Below are 27,400 nucleotides of genomic sequence, written 5' to 3'. Positions count from 1 at the left end.
TGCACCTCTCTTGTTTCTTTCTGCAACTCTCTTATCTCTTTCATCACTTCTATTGCTTCTTTCTATACCTATGTTGCTCCTTTCAGCACCTCTCTTGCCTCTTTCTGCACTTCTCTTGCCTGTTTCTGCACCTCTGTTGCCTATTTCTTTACCGCACTTGTTTCTTTCTTCACCCCTTTTGCCTCTTTCTGCAATCCTCTTGCATCTTTCTGCACACCGTTTCCCTCTTTCTGCACCTCTCTTGCCTTCTTCTGCTTCCCTCTTCCCTCTTTCTGTACCTCTATTGCCGCTGTCTGCTCCCCTGTTCCCTCTTTATGCACCTCTTTTGCATGTTTCTTTAACTCTCTTGCTTCTTTCAGCAGCTCTTGTGCCTCTTTCTGCACCCCTCTTGCCTCTTTCTTCACCTCCGTTGGTTCTTTCTGCACTTCTCTTGCTTTTTACACACCTCTCTCGCTTCTTTCTGTACAACTCTTGCTTATTTCTGCATCCCTTTTTCATCTTCTGCACATCCCTTGCCTCTTTCTGCAGTTCTCTTGCCACCTTCTGCACCTCTGTTGCTTGTTTCTGTACTTCTCTCTCCCCTTTCCCTCATGCCTGTTTCTTTACCTCATTTGCCTCTTTCTGCCCCTCTCTTGTCTGTTTCTCCACATCTCGTGACTCTTTTTGTACCTCAATTGCCTCTTTCTGCACTTCTCTTGCTCTAGCATAATGACTTGAATACAGTATGTTCCACGCGTTTTTTAGTTCTGCTGTAAATGTTTCCAAAGGGACAAAGATTCTACAATGTAGACATTAGGCCTGGCATCCTTGGGGTGGTTTGCTTCCCGCCCTCCTGATTTTACTTACTTTGTTTGTGCTGGCCTTAAGATTCTGCCCACTTTACTACTGCTGACCAGTACTAAAGCTATTTTCCTTAAACTTGGTAACATTGGCAACTTTTAATTTCCTTATAAGTCCCTGGTAAAGTGCACTACATGTGCCCAGGGCCTAACATGTAAATGCTACTAGGAGGCCTCCAACACAATTCTGAAAATGTCACTATTAGAAAGAGGGCATTTTCCTACCATACCCATTTGGTGCCTGCAATCTCTCTCAGATCACATGCCTGGCTTGGGTGACAGCTGGGCTTTGGGCATTCCACCTAGACAGCCGTACACAATGGGAGATTAGCTGTGACCTGATGGGTCATCTTCACAGGATGGGAGTGAGTGGCTGAGCATAGCCTCACTTATACCTGAATAGGCTGTGTCCTGTCCACACAGTAAGAACTGCATACCCCCTGTATTGTGTCTGGAGCCAGGGTAGGAAGAGAGGACATCTGTGCACTTCAAATACTTCTCTTTGAATTCTTTCCACTTCAAAGGCACTTCTGGATATAAGAACTGGTCCTCAGAAATCAAATAGTCTATAAACATCTGGACCTGTGAATGCACTACCAGGAAGAAGGACTGCTGTGCTGCTGAAAGGGCTGCCATTCTGACACTCTGTTGGACTGCTATTTTGTTGGACTACTACTTTGAGGTGCTTACTTGTAGCCTGCTGCCCCCTTGCCTGGATGAGAAAGACTGGACCTGCATCACTTGAACCCACAAACCCGAGTGACTCCAAGGGCTACTTGGCTGGCCTTCTGATCTGAAGTCTCAGGAACATAAAAGACTACCAATCACTTGAACCCTTGGAAGTGGGTCTAAGGTGCTTGCTTAAGCAAAACCGACACATCTTTTGTCAAACGGATGTCGTTCAGCTCAGAACTGGTGAATGTCTCTGCTGCGTGGATCGACACCTATGCATTGCTGTTGCTGCATGGATTGGACCTGACGCATGGCCATCAGAACCACCACTGTGCAATGCTTTTCGAAGCACAGGACCCTTGTGTATCCATCGATGACAGTCTTGATGACAAACCTCTACATTGCAGAATGCCACTCATCTGAGCTGACATTGCCACTGCTGCGTGGATCAGGACCAGATCATCACCGCCACTGCATTGATCAGTGCATCGCCTCATCTGCACCACTCACCCTCGAGCTTAACACAACCAGGATTACTAGGTACACCATTCAGTGGGCCTCATAGGGTTCCTGTATTAGGTCCATGCCTCATCGCAGTGGGCCTGAACTTTTGACTTTGTTCCGGTCCGGCTGGCCATATACCCCAAGTGAGCGCTTATTGCTTCTAATCACTATTTTACAGTTTGCTTTAAAAAAAATAATAAGTACGTTCTCCATGTTGGATTTGTTTTCATTTTGGTCTTGTTTTATTTATAAAAATATTCTTTATGTTTATAAACTTGTGTGGGATCTGTTTGTGTGGTGTTTGCATAATTTTTACTGTTTGAAGTGTTGTACAAATACTTTACAAACTGTCTTCAAGTTAGGCCTGAATGCTCTGTGCCAATCTACCAGAGGGTGAGCAGAGGTTAATTTGAGAATTGCTGGTGCCTTATCCTGACTAGGATTGTGGTTAGTGCTTAACCATGGCTCACACCCTAGTCAACAAGAAACCCATTTTTTAACTGTAGAACTAAGTATTGTTAGCAGTCTTGAGTATTTAGACAGAATCATCTCAGCATGACAATTTCTACATAAAACAGAAGCCTATATGCACCAGGTACTAACCTATGTACGTGTGCTTGTTTAGCTTCAAGGATGAGCTATCTGTAAAGTTTTCAGCACAGTATGAAGGCTTTAGGTAGCAAGACATTAAGCACCTTCAGAACTTGGTTTTAGTGAATAGTGTATATTTTGACATGTTTTGCATAGAATGTGCACTGTTCCTAGTAGATACTTTTTAATTCCCTGTGGTATATTTCTCATGAGAGTTTTAATGTCTGCAAACAGTGTTGTACAGAGTAAACTGTCAAATGCGAGTATCAAGGACCCCCTGTATAAAGGTGCAATTCCTAGGACAGGGAAAATATGCAGTTGAAAATAACGTTCCTAAGCAATCTACAATTTATCAAAATGGAACAAGTTTACTTACAATAATGACACAAGTAAACTTCATTTTAAAAAAAGAAAAAACAATATACTGCTGAAAAGACATCAGATTGTCGATGATAAATAATACATTCTCAATGTTGACAAAGTTTTAATTGGTTTACACACAGCTAACCTAATGTATTAACAGTTAAAAGTAACAATAGAAAGTGGCAAAAAATAAATCTTAGACGCGCGTTTCGGCGCCTGCAGCGCCTTCGTTAGGAATAGCCAGAGACAAGTTTTCACAATGTCTGATAAGGTTCTACCTCTGATTGAAGCCGATAGAAGTGGAAAACATTTTTTTGGTGTATTTTTAATGGCTGGTGATCATTGCATATATGAAGAATGTATAGTTGGATGTTGCAATAACGGGTCTCTTGATTAAATACAATCACATTAAAAAAAGTATAAATTCTAAGAGTCAGCGATAAGCTGCATTGATGGCGAACTTTCGTATTTTATAATGGACATACACGTTCCGATATATTTGTGCAGAACAATGACTTGAAGGAATTGCATCGATGGCAAACCTTCGTATTTTAAAAATGATCCTATTACAGCACAATAGTTTGCTAAAGCGTCGATATCGCTTCTGATAAACGTTTATCAGAAGCGATATCGACGCTTTAGCAAACAAGGAGCCGTTTTTATCAGCAGCTATTGTGCTGTAACAGGATCATTTTTAAAATACGAAGGTTTGCCATCGATGCAATTCCTTCAAGTCATTGTTCTGCACAAATATATCTCCCTAGTCAGTCAGAATAGTTATTTTTACTCCTTTGCTTTCCAACACTTTCCAACACTTTCCCTACTGTTGCACTGGTTGTATTGTGAAATTTAAGTTTAAATATTTTTTAATAGTTTTAATTTCTTATAGATTTTAGTTTTTTATATTTTAAATCATTTACATATATTGTTATTTTTTATATTATTTTAAACTTATAACATAAATTAAAAATAATAGTTTATTAATTGTTTTAAAGTAAATATGTATGTATAAATTATTGTTTTTGTGTTTATTTTTGTATTAAGTTATTTGTTATATTTTATTAAAATGCATATTAAAACTATTTTATTTTGCTAAAATTATATTTGATATTTAATATATTTGATTTATATTATTTTATTTGATATGTATATAAAAGTCGATGTTTTATACATCTATATTTTTTGCATCAATATTTTTTGTGGACTTACCTGCTTAAGTATAGCAGTCGATATTTCTGCTGTCTATATTTTTTACTTGATATTTTTTACATTGATATTTTTTACATCAATATTCTGTCAGTGAACCACATCATACATGGTAATACATTCAATTAATGCCCTCACATGAGACCCTTGGGTAGCTAGGTCTTTGTACAGAATCAGACAGATAGTTCGAGGGGTCATTCCTTTGAGTACTAAGTCGATTATTACCAGAAATCATTTAATACTTTTTCAGTCCCCTCCCCTAAATTGAACCCTCCCCACCTCCCCATTCTTCTCATATGTTGTAGAGCTGAGCCCCCCTAGACAGTTGTCAAATTATCGCATCCATGTCTGTGCTGAGGGAGAGGAAAGTCAGAGAGAGACCCAAAACCAAAAAAAACAGGGGAAAGAGAAATAAAAGAAAATGTAAACATAACTTGGCCTAGCTGAGGACCTGGGTGACGTAAGGTTGTAAGTGAGCTTTTGTAGGGGAAGTGACATTATTCAGAATTGAAAGACAAGTAGCACCCATACTCTCGAGGGGCAGGGGGTTAGCGGGAGGCCGTTGGATAGATAGCTGACAAGTGGGACCCAGAGATATATTGACATTTTATTTATTTATCTCGAAAGATATGGCTCAATCTTTCCTTAATGAGTGCTTGCCATATACTTGCGTGCCATTGTGTCAGGGCTGTTGCCTCTTTCTTCTTCCAGGCTGCACCTTGGACCTTCTTGTCAGTCCCCAAGAAAATCCACATTATGGCTCGAACAGCTGTCGTTTGATATTTCAAACAAGGATCCCGGAGACCTGGTAGTGCAAAATCTGGGTTGTCCGAAATCGGATACCCCAGAATCTCTTTAATTTGGGCCTGGATTTCTGTCCAGAAGGTCCGGATTGTAAGGAAATCCCACCATATGTGGCGGAAGTCACCCAGGAGGCCACACCCTCTATAGCAGCGGTCTGCTGTGTTAGGGAATATCTTTCTTAATTTGGCGGGTATAGGTACCAGTCATAGATTATCTTGTAGTGTGCTTCTCGCTGCCCTTGTGAATGATGGTATCGCTTAATGTCTCTCCATAGAGACTTCCATTGTGTTTATGTAATATCATGGCCTAGCATGTGTTCCCAAAATTCGGTGTGGCGTGGGTCCCGGGTCGGTAGTGTGCATAACAGCAAAGAGTAGAGAAAGAAAATGTCCCCTTTTATTGTCCCTGATCCTTTTACATAGCATTCTAGTGCTGTGAGTTCCCTTGTTGCCCCTTCTCTAATATCGGGTTGAAGGGCCCAGTGGCATAATTGGAGGTAGTGGAGGTATTCTGTGTTTGGGAGTCCCTTTGGCAGTGCTGGAAGGTCAATATATCCCAATTGTAAAAGATATCAGCTATTGTGAGGGATCCCCCCTCTTTACAAGCATCGAAGGGCCTGGATAGTACCACTTGGCGGGAACACTGGATTGCGGTGTATGGGGATGAATGGCAAGGGAAATGTTGCCCACTCTTTCTGTTTCAGTACCGTGTCCCATGTTTTTAGGGTTGTCATAGTGGGTGATCTGTCCGTTTTCGGCTTCCAGAGAACATCCCATATTACCCTTTCTGTGGCTGACCGATCCTTGTGTAGCCAGTGATTATCTGACTCATGTTGGGGCCATTCCACCATAACGTGGAGTTGTGGTGCTCTATAGTAGTGGGTCAGGTCTGGCAGTGCCATTCCCCACTCCTCAGACGGTTTTCGTAAGAGGTTGAATGGCAGCATCATTTATTTTACCAGATACATTTTTTAATTAGCATGTGGGCTCCTTGCAGTAAGTCTCTGTCTAGATTGATGGGTAAGCTCTGAAATAGGTGCAAGAATTTTGGGAGGACCACCATCCGAATGGCCTGTATTCTGCCAATCCAGGAAAGATTTAGTGGTTCCTAAATATCATAGTTGCTTCTCAGCCCTTTGGAATGGGGTTGCAGCTTCCAGGGTACCCATCTCTGTTTCAGTTCCTTCTGATGTGTTGTGAGGGAGCGTTGCGGGTCTGAGAGGGTCTGATTCTCTATAATTTTTGCGGCCGAGGGTTTAATGCAGAGGGCGAAAAGAAGTGAGGATAGCGGGCACCCCTGTCTCGTATCCCTCCCTAGTAGAAAAGGATCCAAGCTAATCCCATTGACTAGGATTCTGGTGCTGGCAGCTGCAAAATTGGACTTTATCATATTTATAAAAGTTTCACAAAAGCCAAACCTCTGAAGTGTCTGAAAGAGAAATGGCCACTCCACTCTGCCAAACGCCTTCTTGGCTTCTAGGCCTAGCAGGACTTCATGTACTTGTTTTTTAGTAGTCTTTTCTATTAGGTGTATTACCCTGCGTATGTTATCATGTGTCTGTCTGTCCTTGATGAAGCTAGTCTGATATGGGTGTATCAATCCTGGCATCAGGTCCTCTAGGCGAGTTGCCAGGAATTTTGAGCATAGCTTGGCATCCAAATTGAGGAGGGATATGGGGCAATAAGAGCTGCATTTCTGTCGGTCTTTCCCTGGTTTTGGAAGCACTGCAATAATGTGGTTATAAAGGGTGGTCAGATGGGGGATCAGTTCTGTATTAAAGGTTTTATAGAAGAGTGTTGTCAGACCATCCGGGCCTGAAGATTTGGGCGGTTTTAGGCCTGCCGATGCCAGAAACAACTCTTCCTCTGATATAGGATGTAGGATCACCTAGTTGTTTGTTCTAGGTTGAGGTGACCTATGAGAGGCCCACTGCTTTTAGGTAGTCTGCTTGGGCCTGTAGGTTGGGTTGGTCAGCTGTGTATAGCGTGCTATAGAATTCCCTGAATATACGCACTTTCCCTGAGTCTTCCCATGACAGGAGCCCCGATTATGCTTGTATGTCACCAATGCATTCCTTCTTCTATTAGAATATATCCCCGGTAATTTCCCTTTTAAGGCTGTTACCTTTCTTTGGAGTGTGAGCGTGGAGTTTGCCTTGTGGGTGCGTTCAAGTGCTTTCAGCTCTCCTTCTAGATTATTACTTTCCTCTGCTCTTTGTTTGTTGAGAGCGCCCATCAGGGTTAAGCATTGGCCCCTCACCACTGCCTTAAATGCGTTCCCTATATTGCCAAGAACGTGTCTTGTGGGTCATTTAGTTGGAAGAATTCTCTGATGGTTGTTCTAAGTGCGTCCTGTAAGGTTTTATCCCGTGCTAGGGCATGGGGAAAGAACAACCTTCTAAATGTCAGTGCGGAGCGGGACCATTCCAGGGAAACTGACACCAGGGCATGATCAGAGATAAGGATGGGATGTATTGTGGCTTCTCTTACATATTTGTTTAAGGCTTCACTCATGAACATATAGTCGAGTCTAGAGTGGGTGCGATGGATTTGAGAGAAAAATGTGTAGTCTTTATCATCAGGGTGTGCCTCTCTCCATGTGTCTCTTAAGCTCATTTCCTCGATGTCCTGTTTCACTTATTTCGGGAAGCTCCCTGTAGGTGATCTGTTTGAATGCGTACTGTCAGTCCCTGAGTGCCATGTGAGGTTGAAGTCTCCATCAGGATTATGTCTCCCATTGCAAATCCTCTCAGTAGGGATAATGTACTTTGTATGAACGTCACCTGATTAGTGAAAGGTGCATATATTGATCCAATTGTACATATTTTCACTTAAATCCGACCCCTTACTACAATTACTAACCCGCCCTTATAAGTTTTGTAATCTTCGGGTTGGAACTTGAGTGAGGAGTGGAATAGGATAGATTTCTATATTAGTGGTTATGCCTTGTGTTTTAATCTATGATCTTCCATTCTTTTTAGGTATTCATACTTCCAATGTTCCATGAGAGTGTGATGAGTACTATTATGGTGGTGTGTACCTCCGTGCTCGCTTGTGATCCATCCTTTTGTGCTCCAGGTTCTCATCCTCCCCTCCCTCCCTGGACCTGCCTGTATTCTCCTGATGTCTCAAGCCTACCTCACTAAGTTTTATCACCCGAAGGGGTTCCCTCCTGTTTCCCTTGTCACTCAGGCCTCTGAAAGTAAAACCCCCAAACGAAATAAAAGAAGGAAAGTCAACAGCCAGCTCACCCGCTACCTCGAAGACAACCGCATCCTGGACCCCTCCCAGTCAGGGTTCCGCAGCAACCACAGCACCGAGACCACCCTCATCGCCGCCACAGATGACATCAGGCCCCTACTGGACAACGGCGAGACAGCGGCCCTCATCCTTCTGGACCTCTCCGCCGCCTTTGACACCGTCTACCACTGCACACTACGCACATGAATCCACGATGCAGGGATCCGAGACAAGACCCTGGACTGGACCTCCTCCTTCCTCTCTGGCAGAACCCAGAGAGTCCACCTCCCCCAGTTCCAATACGAAGCCTCCGAGATCATCTGCGGCGTCCCGCAGGGATCCTCCCTCAGCCCAACGATGTTCAACGTCTACATGGCGCCCCTCCCATGCATCGCCCGACATCACAACCTCAACATAATATCCTACACCGACGACACGCAACTGATGCTCTCCCTCACCAAGGACCCCCTCACCGCCAAATCCAACCTCCACCTGGGAATGAAGGCCGTCGCCGACTGGATGAAGGATAGCCGCCTTAAGCTGAACACAGACAAGACGGAGATCCTCATCCTCGGGCCCAACCCCTCAGCATGGGACGACACCTGGTGGCACCCGTCGCTGGGGACTCCCCCTGCACCCACCAACCATGCACGCAACTCTCCATGACCAAACAAGTCAATGCTGTCTCCTCCACCTGCTTCAACACCCTCCGCATGCTCCGTAAGATCTACAGATGGATCCCGACTGACACAAGGAAAACAATCACCCAGGCCCTAGTCAGCAGCAGACTCGACTACGGAAACGCCCTCTACAACAGAGCCCCAACCAAGCTCATCAACAGGCTGCATAGAATTCAGAATGCCTCTGCACACCTGATCCTCGACGTCCCGCGTCGCGACCACACCACGCCACACCTGAGGAACCTGCACTGGCTCCCTGTCGTCAAAAGAATCTCCTTCAAGCTCCTAATCCACGCACACAAGGCACTCCACAGGACCGGCCCAGCCTACCTCAATAGCCGAGTCTCCTTCTACGTACCCAACAGGAAACTCCGCTCCACAGACCTCTCCCTGGCTACCGTCCCATGCATCCACAGAACCACAGCCAGAGGCTGATCCTTCTCTAACCGCGCCGCCAAGACCTGGAACACCCTCCCCCTCATCCTACGACAAACCGAAGACCTTCTCACCTTCAGGAGACAACTCAAGACACGACTGTTCGACCAATAGCTGCAGCTCCCCCCCCCCTCCCCTCCCTCAGCACCTTGGAACCCTTGTGGGTATGTAGTGCGCTTTACAAATTGCATGATTGATTGATTGATTGAAAGTAAGAATCTAACCATATAATACTTAACAATGGGACAACATGTGCCCAAATCAGTCAACCATTATGGTAATGGTTATGCATCGGAGGTGAATTAGACAACTGGCCGTCGCTGAAATATCTGCACAAATGTCACGTTAAGAAGATACGATTGTTTCGCCGTATTCGATCTTGTTTATGCAGTTCTGAGGGGTGCGTCTGGAGGTTGGACGTATATAGGGTTCGAGTTTGTTATGACCAGGTTGAGGAGTGATTGTAAGGGCTGAGTTGCATCTAGTCCTTATGATGTCTCGCTAGTGTCCATTTTCAGCCCAGTCTCACAGGCCCCTTAAGGGAGCAACCCTCATTCCAGTGTGAGTCTTATAAGGCGTGCGTTTTCAGGAGGTTTCTGGTAGCCCTTGTTTCTTTTGTGCTCTGGGAGGTCAATGTGTGTGCCAGGTGTCTCCATTCCTTGTAAGTGGGGAGAGTTTCCGCGTTGGTCTCGACTTTCCAGGCTGGTGTCATCTGCTAGCATCATAAGGCCCAAAAGGGTGAGCGCTTCCTTGATATCCGTTATGTGGCATACATTATTGCGGAATTCAAAATCCAAGCCGAAGGGATAAGTTCATCTATATCTTAGATTGTCGTGTCTCTGTTTTTTGTTAATGGGTCTAAATGATGACAACGCATGAGAATTGTTGGCACGATATCCTTGTACAGGCCACATTTGAATCACAGGAGCTCCACTGTGTCATTTTTCCTGGTGGCTTGTAGGATGGCTTCTTTTGTTTTGAACAAGTGTAGTTTTGCCAAAATGTTGCGTGGTCGTTGCTTCTTGCCTTGGTTAAGCCTTCCCACTCAGTGCCCCCTTTCCAGGTTAATTTTAATGGCTGTTGTTCCCAGTGTCTCTGTGAAGAGACCAAATATGAAGGCCTCGAGATCTGGGCCCTCTGCCCCTTCTGTCAAGTTAGGGACTCTTATGTTCTCATGTCTTGACCTGTTCTCCAAATCTTCATTTTTCAGGAGGACCACCAGTAGTTGAGTTTGTAGATCCTTCGTGGTGGAAGTATTTGGTCCATTTGCTGCTTGAGATCTGTAGCCTTGATCTCCATGTCCATCACTCTGGCTCCCACTGAGTTGACATCCTGTTGGAGCATAAAGAGTCGGTCACTGCAGTCTGCCCCTAATGTTTCCAATGACTTTGTAGCCTGGGCAAGTCTATGTCATTCATCTTGTTTCTCCGGCCTTCCTCGTCTTGGTGTTGGGTTCAGGCCCGCTCTTAGTCTTCCTTGAGGCTCCGCACCCCCATCGCCTTCTGCTTGTGGTGTGCCCGTGTACCTTTGTGCCTCAGGTCATTATTCTGGTTAAGCTTTCCACTCTCATGGCGTAAAATCATGCTGTGAGTGTGTTTGCTGTTTGAGGGACTTCCTGCACTCCTTATCGTTTATGCTACGCTGTCTTCCAGTGGTGCCCGACTGTTTTATCTGTGGACAGGCTTCCTTCTTCTCACCATGTGTCTCATGTGGGTGTCATTTTAAGGCCAGGCATGAGGGGTTTGTCGATGGTGGGCTGTTATTGCTCTACCAGAGTTCTCCGGTGTAGGTTCACACATTCTTCAGATGCCGCTGCATTCTTGACACCACCCACATGGCTCGGACTCTTTTAGCACCCCCCTGCTGCACTCCTTGCAGGGACTTGTAGCTCCACCATGAGTTTCCTGCTCTCCCTACTCACTATGTCTCTGGGACCAATCCTCGGTATGCTGTTTGTCTCTGTGGCAGGGGAAGGAGCAGAGGCACTCAATATCCCCATCGGAACAGGGGGTTCTTTACTTCACCGCACGGGACCTCCTCTTCCTCTTCCTCGGACCATCTTCCCCGCACTCTGTTAACGGGTAAGGATCTCCTGTTTACGTGGCATAAATTGCTTGTTTTCTTCAGCACTTTGTCCGCAGAGCCATCATGGATCATGTCCACATGGCCATCTTGGCTAGCCATGCCCCCCACTTTCCTAAATGTAGCATTTTAAACTAAAAAAAGCCAAAAAAGCAGAGATAAAACTAGCGCCCTATCAGCGACAGGGTGCTAACACGCAAATTTGCATGCTAGCACCTTTTTACTCTACGCTTCCCCTTGCATCTCTAATGAGATGCAAAGGGGGCGTTCATTTCTCCTATTATCAAGGATATCGCTAACCCTGTTAGAGACAAAAAAAGCAGTGATAACCGCGGTTAACGCTGCTTTTTTACTTCTGGTATTTTTCTGACTTAGCCATGATATCCTATGTAATGTGGATATCATCGCTAAGTATGTCTACCCCTATCAGCAAGCTATCGCCAAACCTTGTGGGATTATCGCTGTATTTCCAGCGATAATCTCACAATTGGCAGCTTGCGCTCTGAATTTAATCGCTTTGGAGATAAGCGTTGCTGATAGCACGCTATCTCCGCGATAAAATTCAGAGTTTGCCAGCGATAATTATTCTCACGTTAAGAGCACTGAACGATAGTTATCGCCGGCCCTTGATGATATGCCCCATAGTTGTTTCAAGTAACTTTAACTCTTATCCCTGCCATGCGCTACTTATGACCTCAAAAGGACAATCATTTTTTAATGGCTGCAGATGTACACTTTATTGTGTCTTTGAAAGCAGTGTTGTAATGTCTATGAACACATATCACATGTTTATTATTTTGCTAAGCCTTACATCTACCCAGAGTGTCAAGGACTGTTAAGTGACTTACTGGAAAAAGACATTTCATCACTCAATAACCCACTGTTACCCGAGACTATGGCACTTCTAGAAAGGGAAAGCCTATTGAAAGCCTATTGAACGCACTCAGTGACACACACAAAGATTTCATGTTTCTATAGCAACTGTTACATACGTTTTTGACACTGGGGATCCCTAGATATATTCATGCCCAATATGTCTGAGTGCTCTGAAACTATTCCATTACTAAGCTTGCATCAACTAAAACCATTTATTAGAGCACACCCATATGACTTTCGATCAGAACTTCTATGCTAAGCTTGCCCTTTGATTCGACCTTATGTGTGCTGTTTTAAACATGGTTAGCACTAAGTAATTTATACTGCTTATGTATATCAGAAAATATTACCTCTTTATTTGCATTTTGATAAGTTATGGGACTTTAGGTTTTAACATATGTTGGACTCTGCAACCATCCATTTCAGAAATTGGTACTTTATACCATCTATGGATGCCTATCCACAGACTGACTTTATCATAATAATATGTTCAACAGAACATTTTTCAATAAAAATTATATGTTTAACCTTTTTTAACAAAAGCTCCCACTGGTAGCCAGATCACTCTATCACACAGCCACAGTACAATGGAGAAGCAAGTGGCAGGCCTGTGCATGGGTACAACATAAGAAGTGACTAAGAAGCAACTGCTAGGCCAGGACACGGGTTACAACCTAAGTAGCAAGTGCCAGGCAAGCACATGAGTACAACATAAGAAGTGCCTAAGGAACAAGTGCCAGGTCGGTACATGGGTTACAACATAAGAGGCATGAACCATGCCAGCACACGGGGTACAACCTAAGGAGTGACTAAGAAGCAAGGGCCAGGCCACCGCACAGATATAACCTAAAAAAGTGACTAAGAAGCAAGAGACAGGCCAACACACGATTTGCAACCTAAAAGATGACTAAGAAGCAAGTTTCAGTCCAGCACAAGAGTAAAAAAGAAGCTAAGAAGCGACTAAGAAGCAAGTGCTAGGCCAGCACACAGGTACAACCTAAGACGTGTCTTAAAAGCAAGAGCCAGACCAGCACACAGGGTACAACCTAAGAAGTGACTAAGAACCCTGGGGGATAACCTAAGAAGTAACTAAGAAGCAAGTGCCAGACCATGTCACGAGGTGCAACTTAAGAAGTGACTGGGAAGCAAGTGCAAGGCCAGTGCACGGGTAAAACCTAAGGAGTGACTAAGAAGCAAGGGCCAGGCCACCGCACAGATATAACCTAAAAAAGTAACTAAGAAGCAAGTGCCAGACCATGTCTCGAGGTGCAACTTAAGAAGTGACTGGGAAGCAAGTGCAAGGCCAATGCACGGGTACAACCTAAGAAGTAACTAAGAAGCAAGTGCCAGGCAGCACAGGGGTACAAGCTAGGATGAGCAGCACCAGTAAAAGAAGAGTGACGGTGCTGTCAAAAGCTCATGGCAGTTATGTGCAGTGAGCACATGTGCATTTGCACCAAAGATGCAAATGCCTTAACCCTACCACAGGAGCTGTTGTTGCCTGAGTTGCGCTGCTGCAGCAGTACAAGTCTAAACTTGTAAGTTTGTATGAAGGGACAGATACGAACATATAATTTTTAACTGGAGCAGTGGGAACATCATGGGTACACATGATCTGCAGCCTCACGCACCAACACACAACAATGAGCAGAAGAGCATCGTAGGCAAAGCAAACAACTGTGTTGCAACTCACCATCGCCAGGTCCACTACCCTGCTTGGGATGTGGCATGGGATTGGCGTCTAGCCCAAAATTAAGTACACGGCCCCTGCTACACACAGCGCCAAACTGCAAAAGCAAGGGAGACTTATAAGTCTTCTCAAGTGACAGGCCAGTGATGTAGTGATGCAGGCAGTGGTGACTTACCATCTGAGGCTGGTGTGAATGTGGCACAGCAAGCCTCAAACCCAACCTCTAAGTCTCCAGTAAACTGGGAATTTCTCAGTGACCAGAATGGCCAGTATAGCCTTCTTAACTCTCCTGTCGGAGAGAAGCATTTGCCTTAAGATTTCTCATTTCCACAGTATGAGGAATATGTTTGCAATATCAAGCTTGAATTTGTAACATCTGTGTGAACTTTGAGATAGCTTTGATGTCAGACGCCTGAGCCTAGGATATCTCTGTTAATTAATAAACACCTCTGCTGTCAGAGGGTTTTGTTTTTATTAACAGTGAAACCTCTCTACCTTCTGAAACTGTAAGTACTCTCTAACCTGAAAATCGCAGAGTTGTATGAGCTTGTGTGATCTGTTTCTCTCTGCTGTGTACAGTTTGCCTCTTCAAAATAAATACTAAAAGCATTTACTGAATCACACAAGTATTTGCAAGTTGGCCAATGAGTCTACTGGTTGCTATTTTGGAGGACCATGTTGTGCGTGTTCCCATCAAATAGCAATTCGATAGCATATACTTATTAATGGGTTGAAACCAGAGTTCCATCACAAGCTAGTGAAAGGTTACAGCCACCTCAAAGAAGACGGTGACCCATTCCTATGGGGCATTCCTTCCCCTTTGTGAATTTTGTAAAATGTTTCTCGGTGATAGGGAGTGCTTCTGCTGACCCCAGCCATCTCTCAAAGAAACTCTTTAAAAGAGAAAATATATATAGCTTTGAAAGCAGCTCGTTTCCTTTACGGAAATCTTGCTAATTAAAAAAAAACATAATTTATTTAAAGCCAATCACAGACATGGCGGTCTGCTGACCCTAGTAGGCCACCATCCCTATGATCTTCTCCAATTGTAATTAGCTGTTATTTGTGACCTCCCTCATAAACAATAATGAGGTAAGTTAGATTGTGACACACACCAAATCCAAATGGCCATATAAGGTCAGATCATAAAAACCATGTTCTGGTCACAAAAATACTGATTACAAATTGTGAGTACTATTTACAGCCAGAAAGTACATATGTCTGGCAATTTGTTGTTTATAGTGGTGCTCATGTATGGCATAGGCACTGATTCTGTGTCACAAATATATTAGCATTCTGTGCATCTGATAATATTTTTTTATCAGGTACACAACTGTTTTGTCAGCTAATGTATGATTTGTTGCTATAAGGAAATAGTACTCCTGGTAACTGTAACAGACCCACGTTTGAGATTTTTCTGAGTTTTAATTAAGCATTATCTCTCAAACCAATGCATTTGCAATATGTGTGATAAATCGCACTGTAAAATGCACCCTTTAGCTTCCATGTTTTCAAAATTATAATGGGAAGTAAGCTCATAAACACTACTCTAAACCATACTAGACCCCGTTTTGTCTAACATTCCATCCCTTATTGTTAGTACACCTAGTCCGGTCTGTTGGCCCAACCACTTTCTGATTTCGGTGTCCCTCTCGGCTCCAGTACCCCCGAATAAAGGTGCTCAGAAATCCTCATTTAAGCACCCGTGGCGTAAATTGAACCTCAAGCAATTTTACGCTCTTCTGGCTCTAGAATTTCCCAAGTTACCTACGGATCCAGATGCAGCATATACAATCTTTTGCGACTGGATTCACCAAGTACTGGACTCTCTTATTCCGGCTAATTGGTCTAAGTGCCGTACCTCCCATGCCAACCCTTGGTTTTCCGACAGACTGGCTGCTATGCATAAAGCATGTAAAAAACTGGAGCGGGTGTGGAGAAGGGATTATGATCTGCCTGCTAAGAGATGCCATCAGACTGCCATCAAAAGGTATCATCGGCTCATATAGACTGAGCGTGCTGCTTACTTTGCTAAGGAAATTCAGTCTAGTAGCAATCCAGCCAAGTGCATTTTTAAAATACTTAATGATTTTAAACTCAGGAAAACCCCTATGGCCTCTGTAATCACGTCTAAGCAGCACTGTGAGGATCTTGCCACCTTTTTTGTAAAAAAGTGGAAACTATATATAAGTCCTTTCCTCTGGTCCCTGTCTGTCTCAGCCCTGTATCCAGCCAGGTCCCTACTGTTCACACTCTTACGGCTTTTCCTTATGTTGATCAGGATGAGCTCCGTCTGCTCTGTAGCAAAATCAAATCTGGCTCCCCTGCAGACCCTCTTAAGCCAGTTGATTAATACTTCTTTCTCCACAGCAATGGTTCCGAGGCAATGGAAACAGGCAATGGTAGTTCCCCTTCTAAAAAAGCCATCACTGGATCCAGCAAAATTAGAACATCTCTGCCCAATCTCTCTTTTGCCTTGGGCAGCTAAAATCGCTGAGGCACACAATAACACCATCCTTACAGCATTTTTAAATACAAACGGCATCCTGGATCCCACGCAGAATGGTTTCCGCCCAGGGCACAGTACGGAGACAGCGCTCCTTGCTGTGACCGAACATCTGCGGACTGTTCTAGATGCGGACCACACTGCGGCACTGATCCTGTTAGATCTCAGTGCCGCGTTCGACACTGTATCCCACCAGATCCTTTTAAATCGTCTGGAGGAGGCAGGAATCAGTGGTTCTGCCTTGGAATGGTTCAGATCTTTCCTCTCAGAAATAACTTTTCAGGTGTCTGCTCCACCCTTCCTTTCAGGTGTCCAGTCTATTGGACAATGTGTGCCACATGGCTCTGCCCTGATTCCCGTACTTTTTAATTTGTACGTACAACCTCTGGCAGTTTTAGCCAGGGACAGGGGTCTCTCCATTGTCTCTTATGCCAATGACACACAGTTGGTAGTGGTTCTCTTTGACGATTCTACGCAGGATGCCCCTAAATTTAGGATTGGGCTGGCGGCCATCGCGGAGTGGATGACCGCCAACTGCCTCCAGCTCAATGCTAATAAATCGGAGGTGTTGTTGGTGGGTAAAAACATCAAGCTTTGAAGTGAGAACTGGTGGCCTAACACCCTAGGGAGCGCACCCACCCCTACGTCGGTGGTGAAAAACCTAGGTGTATGGATGGATTCAACCCTCAATTTTCAGGACCACACCAAGAAAATTGCAGGCACGTGTTTCGGTCTTTTATGGGGATTGAAACCCCTTTTGGGTTATTTTGACCCGTCCACTAGACAACTGATTGTCCAGGCAGCCATACTGTCAAGGCTTGACTATGCTAATTCGTTTTTTTGGGGGGCCAATAAAGCTGAGGTCATGTGCTAACAAAGGGACCAAAATGTGGCTGCCAGAGCTCTTTTAGGACTCCAGAGAAGGCGCCCCATTTCGGGTGCAATCCGTTGATTACACTGGATGCCTGTGGCCAAGCGCATAGAATTTAAAGCTCTCTGCATGGCCTTCAAAATCTTGAAACTCTCTTCCCTTTGTATTCTGCCCGATGTACTGGTACCATACACATCCATGTGCCACCTACGCTCTGTGGGGTCATGCCTGGCTCTTGTCCTGCAGGTAAAACGTTTACGTGCCGGGGGACGATCTTTCTGCTGTCTAGCGGCCAAGCTTTGGAATTCCCTCCCCCTTCTGCAGTCTGGAGCACTACCTGACGTTTAGGAAGGCAATAAAAACTCATCTCTTCCCTTCGGTTTAGGCTCTAGTTTTTGCAGTCGGCCTGTAGCAAGCGCTGGGACGCCTCTTTGCTGAGGCAGCTTTTGCGCTATACAAGTTGGACTAACATAACATAACATAACAGAAGGAGCGTTGCCAATACTTGCTGTGCTCAGTCTGTGGGGGCAGTGTGAGCTGTAACGATGGATACCTTTCACACCAAGCAAAACGTGACAGTTATCCTGCCCGAAAGAGATGTAACTTCTGTTACAGGGACTTCCAGGCCTCTGGGGTCCCTCCTCAGAAGTGACATCTCTTCAGGAGGGTCATGTGACCATGTTGGGTCATGTGTGTTGTGACATCACTCCGGTCACCTTCTAGCCATGTGCTCATGGTCCTAAAACATGGTTAGGATGCTGCTCCTTGCTCTGTGTCTACTGCTTTGTCACAAGCAAAATTCAACACCTCCGGGGTGCACAGTCTGTGAGTCTCTAACAGAGCAAGCCTGTGCATTTTCATACAGCTGCAGTCATGAAACCTTGATGAAACGGATGGAGTGTTCCTCCAAAAGAGGTGCAGGAAATACACAGACAAAACCCCCAGCCCCTCTGTCTCCCGAAGCCACCTGTCTTATCTTGGCTGTGCATATTTTACTTAAACAGGACTTTTGTTAGAAGTATCTATACAAATTCCTAATTAAATCAAGACTTATACGAAAACGTACCCAAACACAGATTGGTCACACTCACACCATCCCAAAGTGCGCCCATCATATCAACTAAGCACATTCTGACATAACCAGGTCTTTTGTTTAAAACGTCTCGACAAAGTCATATAGTGGGAATGTCCATGGAGTTGTGGAAAACTATGCATAATTAGCAAGCTCTAGTAAGTATAAAATGCTGCACCAATGCCAGCCACAGACAGAAGCAAACGCAAAATGTTTATTTTAAGTCTGTTGCCAGAAGGGCTCCCCGAGCACCATGGAGAAAAGCTTTGAGATGTATTACAGAGTGCATCATGTATTAGGAGAGCAACCTGGCACCACAGGACAACTCCTGCTTCAGGTAAAAACAATGAAAGCTTATATCATTTAAATTATTTTTATTCCAATCGATGTGTTGCATAGCAATACAAAGTTGCTGCTTTTTATGGTTGAAAATGTCTGCTTTTATTTATGGTTTGATAAAGAAATGTGTTTCAGCTTGATATTGGTAGTTGTGAAAATGCAAAAGTGTTACAGTGTTCCCCCCCAAAGTTAGTCACCACAATGTGCAGAATAAAAGCTAATTGTGTGCAATCCAGCGCTGCTTACAATGGTTTGTTTTCAATATGCTGAGATCATATGTATCAGTCTTATATAAAAGTGTACATGATGACAAGGTGTAAACCCTAGTAATACAGTGTAATTATCAGGATTGCATGTGTAAAACCTGATTGGCCATTATCCCTGTTTATTTAAATGAGACGTCTCAAGGCTCCAGGTGTGCCATGTTGTACATATGCTTAGCGCACAGGCCCTGAAGCATGTAGTATATTTCATTCTGTTGCATTGCTTAGGAGGCTGCAGGTCACTTGGAAATCGGTGTTCACAAAATGTCTAAAATTAAATCTGATGTTTAAACCATGGTTTTCCAAGGGTTAAAGGTCAGCAGCAGGCTTTGGATGAAAGCGGCGTTAGACAAAAGGCTGCAGCGCGACAGCGGGCCTGGCTGGGCCGAGGGGGGGGGAAGGGAGGGGAGAGTTGGCTCAATGGTCAGAGCTGAGATAGTTCCAAGGGTTGTAGCAATGTGGTTGAGAAACACCAGCCTGCATATACCATCCCCAACAACTGCAACTGTAAGGATTTAAAAAATGAATGGGATGTATTGAATTTTAATATGCTTTGCACAATTCTGGAAGAGGGGTGAAGTGTAAATGTCGACAAGGTAGACCTTGGGCTTAGACGGCAGAACCGTTTCACACTGTTGCAAAGCCCCTGCATTCATTAGCCCTGATGACTACGCAGCTTATTAAGAATGACGGTTCCAACAACTGTAAATTATTTTATTACATTGTGAACAATACATATCTAGAAACTTATTTTTATAAATGTCTCAATCAACTATTACGTGTGCTGTTTATTAGAGCTGTTCTTACAGAAAAGTTGTCTGCTCTGCATGCAGGACCTCCCACAGTTCACATGGAGCCATGAGGAAATGGTTGACTTTCAGCACGGTGAAGATATTTAGAGCGATATAGTTCTGAGACCATTGCTAACCTGACTGTCTCAACATTAACGACTTTTTCTAAAAGGTATTCTTGAGTGTGTGTTTTTACAGTTTATGAAGCCAAAGTACAGCTCACTCTCAAAGAGCTAAAACAAATCTTAGAGTTTAAAGATGTTTCGGACAGCATACAGCATAATCTTGCTATTCTCCAAGATTCCATTGGGCCCCCAGAGAGTGTGTTAATCATTGTGTGATATTGGAAATGTGACAGTGATTCCTTTTCTCCGCAGTTCCCCTGGAAGTACCTAATTACGCCAAACCTCAGCAAACGGTAGACCCTTGAGCAAACGTGGTGGCCGGAGCATCAACAAGTCCTGGGAGGGTTGCGACCACGTTAAAAAAAAGGAGGTCTTTGGGGGCTATAGATGGACTGGTTGTAAAGGAGGGAGTTCCACAAAGGGACAAAATGTAGTGTCAAATTTATCTGTGGCTCAAATACTGTCTTCCTCCAGCATCTAGTAAGAGCTATACAAAATGTAAAGCGATAGTTAGAAAGGTAGATACAATCATAAGATTGTAAAGAGTCATTCAGTATTTTTTATTTTTTACTAATGTGTAGTTTTTTTGCTTCCATCATAGAGCCAACACAAAAGACTGACATTGGAGTAACATGAAAGGTTAAGCGCGCATCAACAGCAGGAACTGGTGAGAGATGCCCAGTGTGTCATAATAAACCGTGTGTGGAATCTGCAAACACAGACCCTAGAAACATTTGTTACTCTAACCCCTAAACTGCTGACCTCAAAGGGTGCAGACTTCCAGCCACAAACACACAACAGCCAGGGTCGTGTAAAAAACAGGAAGTAGATCTCACATTAAAAAAAGCAAAATCGAGTCGCTTTCCTTAAAAGGGTAAAAGAGACTCATGGTCCCTGACCTACAAACCATCCCTCTAGATCTATCCTCAAAACACACAGTTACTGCGTAGCCATTTCCCCATAATCTTCATGCAGGTAAATATTCCATCTGAGAGGGTGAATTTCAATGTGCTCCCCAGGGGATCCCCAAAACCGGCTATAAATATCTCACATAGGCTTCGGGATGAAGGTGCTTGAAAACGATCATCCTATAAAAATCTCACGTACTCCATTTGACAAAGTGATTGAAAACGATCATGCAGACCAGGACGTGTATTCTGTATGTGTAGGGCTTCTCAGGGGGCTAACCTGTGAGCCACAAGCGCATATAAAAATCTCACGAACCTTAGTTGATGAAGGGCTTGAAAACGATTGTTCGCAAAAAGACACATCTTATGTAGGTACAGTATATCTCAAGAGTCTGACAGGGGTGCCAGCGAGTTTTGAAACACCGGTTGGCATGGCAGCCACTCCCAGTATTCCTTCTAATGTAGACCCCAAGGAGCAGTAGCCACCTGTTCCATGCCCCTGTGCTTCCTACAACTCTACTGCTCATCGCTATTATGACCAATATTTAAATCCACCATATCCTATGTCACCGGTTACACCTCCGGGTGCGTGTGATCACACCATCCCAGTTACAAGTGTAAAACAGGCATCACTTTCCTCAACATACCCCGATAGCAGTACAGGATGAAGCGAATGTCATAATCAGAGATTTGAAACAGAGTATAGCTATGAGACGTCCTCAGGAGCAGCAGGCGATACTACTCTGGGTGTCCGGATTGGGAGCCGCCATTTCTGATCCTCCCAATTCCAGACCTTCAGAATGGTGTAAGTGGGGGTAGCCAGAGAGCGGTTCTCTGAGAGATTCAGGGTAATATACGCACCACCCTTTTTGGCACAGATAATGCCCTGGGATATGGGTTTTTAGCCCACAAAGCTGTACTAGGGTCATGTATATAAGACATGCACCAGGTTGTCAGAAAAACTAAGATCCAATCTGAACTCTAAGACCATAAAACTGTGGAAGACAGAAACCGAGAACGGACACTTGAGGGATGTACAGAGGGAGATAATCCAGAGTTTACAATCTTGTGAATCAGCTGTTGCAGATATAGAGGTTATTTCATCTTGATGAGGTTCTTGGAGCTCCCACAGAGAGGGGGGTGTTCCAGCTTTATTATTAACTCAGTCCAAAGTTCCAAATATAAAATGAAGATACAAGACATCCTTACTAAAGCACAACAGTTCTTACGTGTTCTCAGTAGACAGCGCCTAATAGTTCCAAAAACCATGACAGCACATCCTAAAATGGACAGGATTGGCCCTCAAACACAAATTTAGGAGAGGCCAGCAGGTGCTCAGGGTGTTTCAAGCATTCACTGGGCAAAGCTGAGAGACCCACATACACTGAAAACAAATACGGTCTTGAAGTAGCGGCTGTATCCTGAGAATAGGGGAGGGAATGTTCAGCAGATACTCCAATGGGGGTTTGGACCCTGTCCCCTCTCTTTGAAGGTACTTCTCATCCAGAAAGCACATTTGGACTCCACCGACCTGGACCACGAGACTCTGTATGTAGCTGGATGGTCGAGGTCCTCAATTTACTTCAACTGACAGTTCTAACACATCTTCGCACTTATACACCCGGGCTCCCTGATATAGGTATCCTGGTTCCCTGGGTATCCATGGATGGGGGAGTCCTCCAACTGTTCTTGATAGAACAGGTTTCCTTGGGGTCCTCTGGGAAGGGCCCAAAAACAGTAAAACTCCAACCGTGACTTCCCTACATTACCCTATGGACACTGACCCGGGGAATCACCTCTGCACATGGGGTGCCAAGCAACTTTTAGTTACTTACCTGTGGTGGTTCCATGCTCCCCCTGGTCCCTAGTTCCTTGGGGGCTAGTTTTGGTTTGGTACTCACCTCACATTCCATTTACTTAGCATATGGCTTCCCCTCCCCCAAAGGAGGCCCATGCATTTTGTGTGCTTTACTTACCTGTTTTGAAATATATCTTATTGTGTATTGATGTCTTGGTGCAGGAGATATATCAAAGTGGTGTTAGCGTTAGTGTATAATAAATACAAGGCATTTTTCGAACAGTGGGGTGGATCTTTCTTGTGTGCAAGCTTCACTGACTGACTGTGTTGTAATGCACCCGCTTTACACCCTCCTGGATAAGCCTTAGCTGCTCTTCACAGCTACCCCATGAGATATTTGGATATCAGAGACCACTACAACAATCACTAAGGGTTGCCTGGACTCAGTGAAGGGTGCCTTACCTATAAGTGCGCACCATATACTGAGCCAGACTCCTAAAATCGTCCTTTAACCTGTTAATATCTAGGCCTTCTTTAAGCGCCACACATTCCAATTTAAATATTTTGTTGCTACAAGTCTGCTGGAAGCCCTTTGTAAAGACCCCTTTCGACTTTGACACCCTAACTTGATTACCCTCTTATAAAAGAGACTTCTTTGATCATCTATAAACACCTGTAGAATGTCCACACATCTGTAGGTGTTGTAGGCTGTGAAATATCTCCACACCTTAGATTTTAAAGTTCTATTAAAATTCTCTATCACATCAGATGAGCAACGTGTTGTTTTAATAATTTCTGAAACAACTTGTTTAAAAATTATTTTCCAGTATCTGTTTGCAGATTTAGGTGGTTTTGCCCTTTCCTGAAGATGGCTTTAAAGGCTGTGGAGACGTTGGTACCAGTTTCATTGCTTAGCACTTTGCAAAGTCATACTTGGACAACACATCTATATTGTTAATACACATCAAGCTTCATTTGTATGCTTGGCTAGATCTTGAAGACTAATTATGTCCTCCTGCCATTGATAATCTAGCTGAGCATTAACGATGGTCGGTCTCCTGTTAAAAAGCCTTCTGACTGACTTGTGGAATGAATATACCTCTTCCCCAGATAAACAGGGCTTCACCTGCGCTCTGTTTACTGAGTCATTTTCAACTAGAGGCCATCTAAACAGAGCTTTGACACTTCGAAAGCTTTAGACCCTGCTTGTATAGTAATAAATCTTCTTTAACCCTGCACCCACCATGTTATCAGCCCTGGCATCCTATGCACTGAAAGACACTGGTTTTGTGTAAAGACATTTTATTAAAAATAAAGAATGTTAGCAATACCTAAACAGGTCATATTTTACAGTGTCATGGTACATATCTTGTCATTGTTGTTGGACAGTTTTCTGACTTTTCAATACGTATACATAATATGACACTTGCTACATACATCACTAGGGGCCCGGCAGATAATTTGTCACATCATGACAAGTTTTGATTTTTTTACAGCTATAAACTCAACAACTCTAAACAGGATTTTCTGATCACCCCTCCTTTAACTTTGTACCCTCAGGATACTTACAGCATTCAAAAGATCGCACAATTCTCTATGGTACAATACAAAATCTTTATTTCTGAAATAAACTTGGGTCAGAAGCTCCAAGGCGCTACGTAAACTGGTCATCAGTGGTAGTATTAACTCCCTCATATGAAATGTGTACATGCTCCAGTATTCATCCGTTGTAGGGAGCCACACATTGACACACCAGTTGGCTATGCACATAGGACTGCCACACTGCATCTCTGTGGGGACTCACCAAGCTTCAGATAGCGCAGAGTTTCAGGCTGTATTTTGGCTACTATTTCTTTAATCAACACATATATAAATCTGATAATACTCATGTAACCTGGCTGTAACTCAGAAGCATCTTGTGCACTGACATTCTGATGCTTGTCCTAAAAGTGAGTGAGTATGTAACGTTAAATAATGAATTAACGATAAGATACAGTGGGACTCATCATTTTTTTAAACAGTTTTCATGGGGCTAAAGAGTTGACACATCTATGTTTGAAATAAATATCAATAAAGTTCAAAGAATGGTTGCACTCACAGATATAGGATAATAGTGTTGGTAGATAATCCTTGTAGAGAAGCTTTGGTGCTGGTGAGACCACCTCCTAACCATAGAGGTGTAAGCAATCAATGTTAAGTAGCGTCTTTGGGAAAGACATCCTCACAATAGCACTCGAACGGCGGATTTCCGCTTTGAAGAAAGGTACAAACGTTCTCGTGGCAATTATAGTTTGTTTAATTCATGTGAAAAAGTCGAAGGGTATGATAATTCTCATACTTTAGAGACTGAATTCAAGTAATGATAGACATCGCAGTTACATATTCGTAGGTTTAGCAAACAACATTTTTCAGATGTCCCCGATGCATTTCGGGACTCGCCCTTCGTCAGGGGGATTTTTCTACAAGAAAAAAAGGAAAAATAGGCATAGATCCAGGATGTAGGGCCATAGTATCATTTAATGTGAGTTAGTATGTGAAAGGACTGATCGTCTGGTTATCTGGGGTAACGGAGGTGTTCTTAATCAAAGCGAACAGGTGTGAGAACGCTGTCTGTACTACGATTATTTGTTAAAAAACGCCACTGGTGGACCGTAGGAAAACTGAAAGCTCGATAGTAAAACTCGTAGGTGAGAGGTATACGTGCGTAGTTACTGAAGAAATAAAATGAAAAATAAATCAAAATTTGTGTTACTAGGTGCGGTTGTACTCGTCGTGATATAAATCAAGTTAGTTGATGCTCAGGGGATAAACGCGGTAAACGGGAGAAAATTTCTCACATAAAATAGTACACCAGTGAAAACCAAAAGAAAAAAGTAAATCAGAGTCCATGGTAAATGATACCTGAAAAGCGCCAAACGGCAAGTGCGAAGCCTCATCGAAGTGGTTGTAGAGCTAACGGGGTAAATCGCAAAGTAATATCTCGTGGAACCCGGAAGTGATACCAGCGTTGGCGTGCAAAGGTGTGTCATGTGACTAAAGGAAAGTGAAAAAAGACTAAGATTTTGCGAGGAGTAGTCACGGAAACTCCGTGAAACACTGGTGAATCATAGAAACTCAAAACTTAATACATGTACGGATATGAAGGAGAGTAGAAAAATATAGTAAAAGTGTACCAGTGTGAAGCGTAAACAAATACAAAATACATCGTAACACGTGAACAAAATCAGCTGGGTAATAAAAGTAACTACGGGAAGCTCAACTGAAATCATAAATGCACGGGAGTCGGTACTTCTTCAAAATTAAAAAGGATGGTGAAAACAATGAAACGTGAACAAATGTGTAATATAATGAGACAAATACACAGAAATGGTGAAAAACGTTAAAAGTATGAAAGTAATGGATGGAACGTAACCAGGTAAAGCCTGGATGTAACCTTTATAGGTAACAACTGTATTCAAGACGTTCATTGAGTCCGGAAGGGTGAACAGAATTCAGTCTATTAATCCAGAACAGTTCACGTTGCAGTAGAAAAGCGCTGTTATCTCTCCCTCGTTGTATCAAGACTTGTTCTAGAATCAGAAACCTCAATTGGCTGCAATTGTGTTTATTTTCAAAAAAGTGTTTTGCAACTGTAGACTTGGTATTGAGGGTTCGAATGTTGCTTTTGTGCTCGATGAGTCGAGTTTTCATTTTTCTTTCGGTTTTACCTACATATGGAAGTCCACATGGGCATTTGAGTAGGTAAACTATATTACTGGAATCACAAGTCGCCGTGACTTTGAGATTGATTGGTGTGCCTTTAGAGGGATGCATGAGAGTGGTAGCCTTAATGATGTTGTTACAACCACCACAATTGTGACAGGGGATAGTTCCTTTGTATACTTTGTTAGGTTCGGAGGGGCTATAATATTTAAATTACCTGTACTATTTTTATGCGGTAAAATACAATATGAATAACTCAGTAAAAATAAGAGGCAGAATCCGTGGTATTCGAGGGTATAATCGGGTATTTATTCCTTACAAAGGAATGATGGTTCGAACCAGGCAATCGAATTCCGTCACCACGAAGGTTCAGGAAGGGATCAGCAATAGATTATTGACAAGTAACAGTATATATAAGAAAGGCATTACATTAAGATAGATGCAGGAGGCGTAACAGCTTGATAATACAGATAAGAATATACATACGTAATAAAAAAGGCATAATAATAGGCGTGCATAGAGGCGTATACTAAAAACGTCATTATGATGGTGACACAAATGGGTGGATCCATAAGAGAATCCTGCAAAGTCAGTGAAAATACATGGCAGAGATGCGCGCGCAGCCGCATGACGTGTGGTTGACGTGTAACTAAAGGGTGAAGGGAACTTGACATTTAGCCCTACATGTGGAGACAGAAGTCTGGGGTTTCAGGACAACCTAGTCCTAAATCATATCTAATATCTTGTGTTTAAGGAACTATATTATCTGGAAGGAAAGGTCTTCTCGGACAGATCCTATTCTATACTGACTGTTAGTGCGTGTACAAGCGTCTAAGTGTCTATATGGGATACGAGGGGGCATGGACCTACCATGGTAACGAGAGTCAGGAATTACTTGCATAAAGACAGTGAGGCCGGGCCCTTTGCTCTGCAGCTAGAAGGATGTTTACCTAAATTACTAGACAGGAATGCATTGGATGAGGAACGGAGCAGATAACTTGAAGGCTGAATACAGTTTTGGCAGGCAACAGGCCACGTCAGGCA

This window comes from Triturus cristatus, chromosome 2_1 (genome assembly GCF_964204655.1).
Source record: "Triturus cristatus chromosome 2_1, aTriCri1.1, whole genome shotgun sequence".
In the NCBI taxonomy this organism is placed as follows: Eukaryota; Metazoa; Chordata; class Amphibia; order Caudata; family Salamandridae; genus Triturus; species Triturus cristatus.
This window is presented reverse-complemented; position numbering follows the sequence as displayed.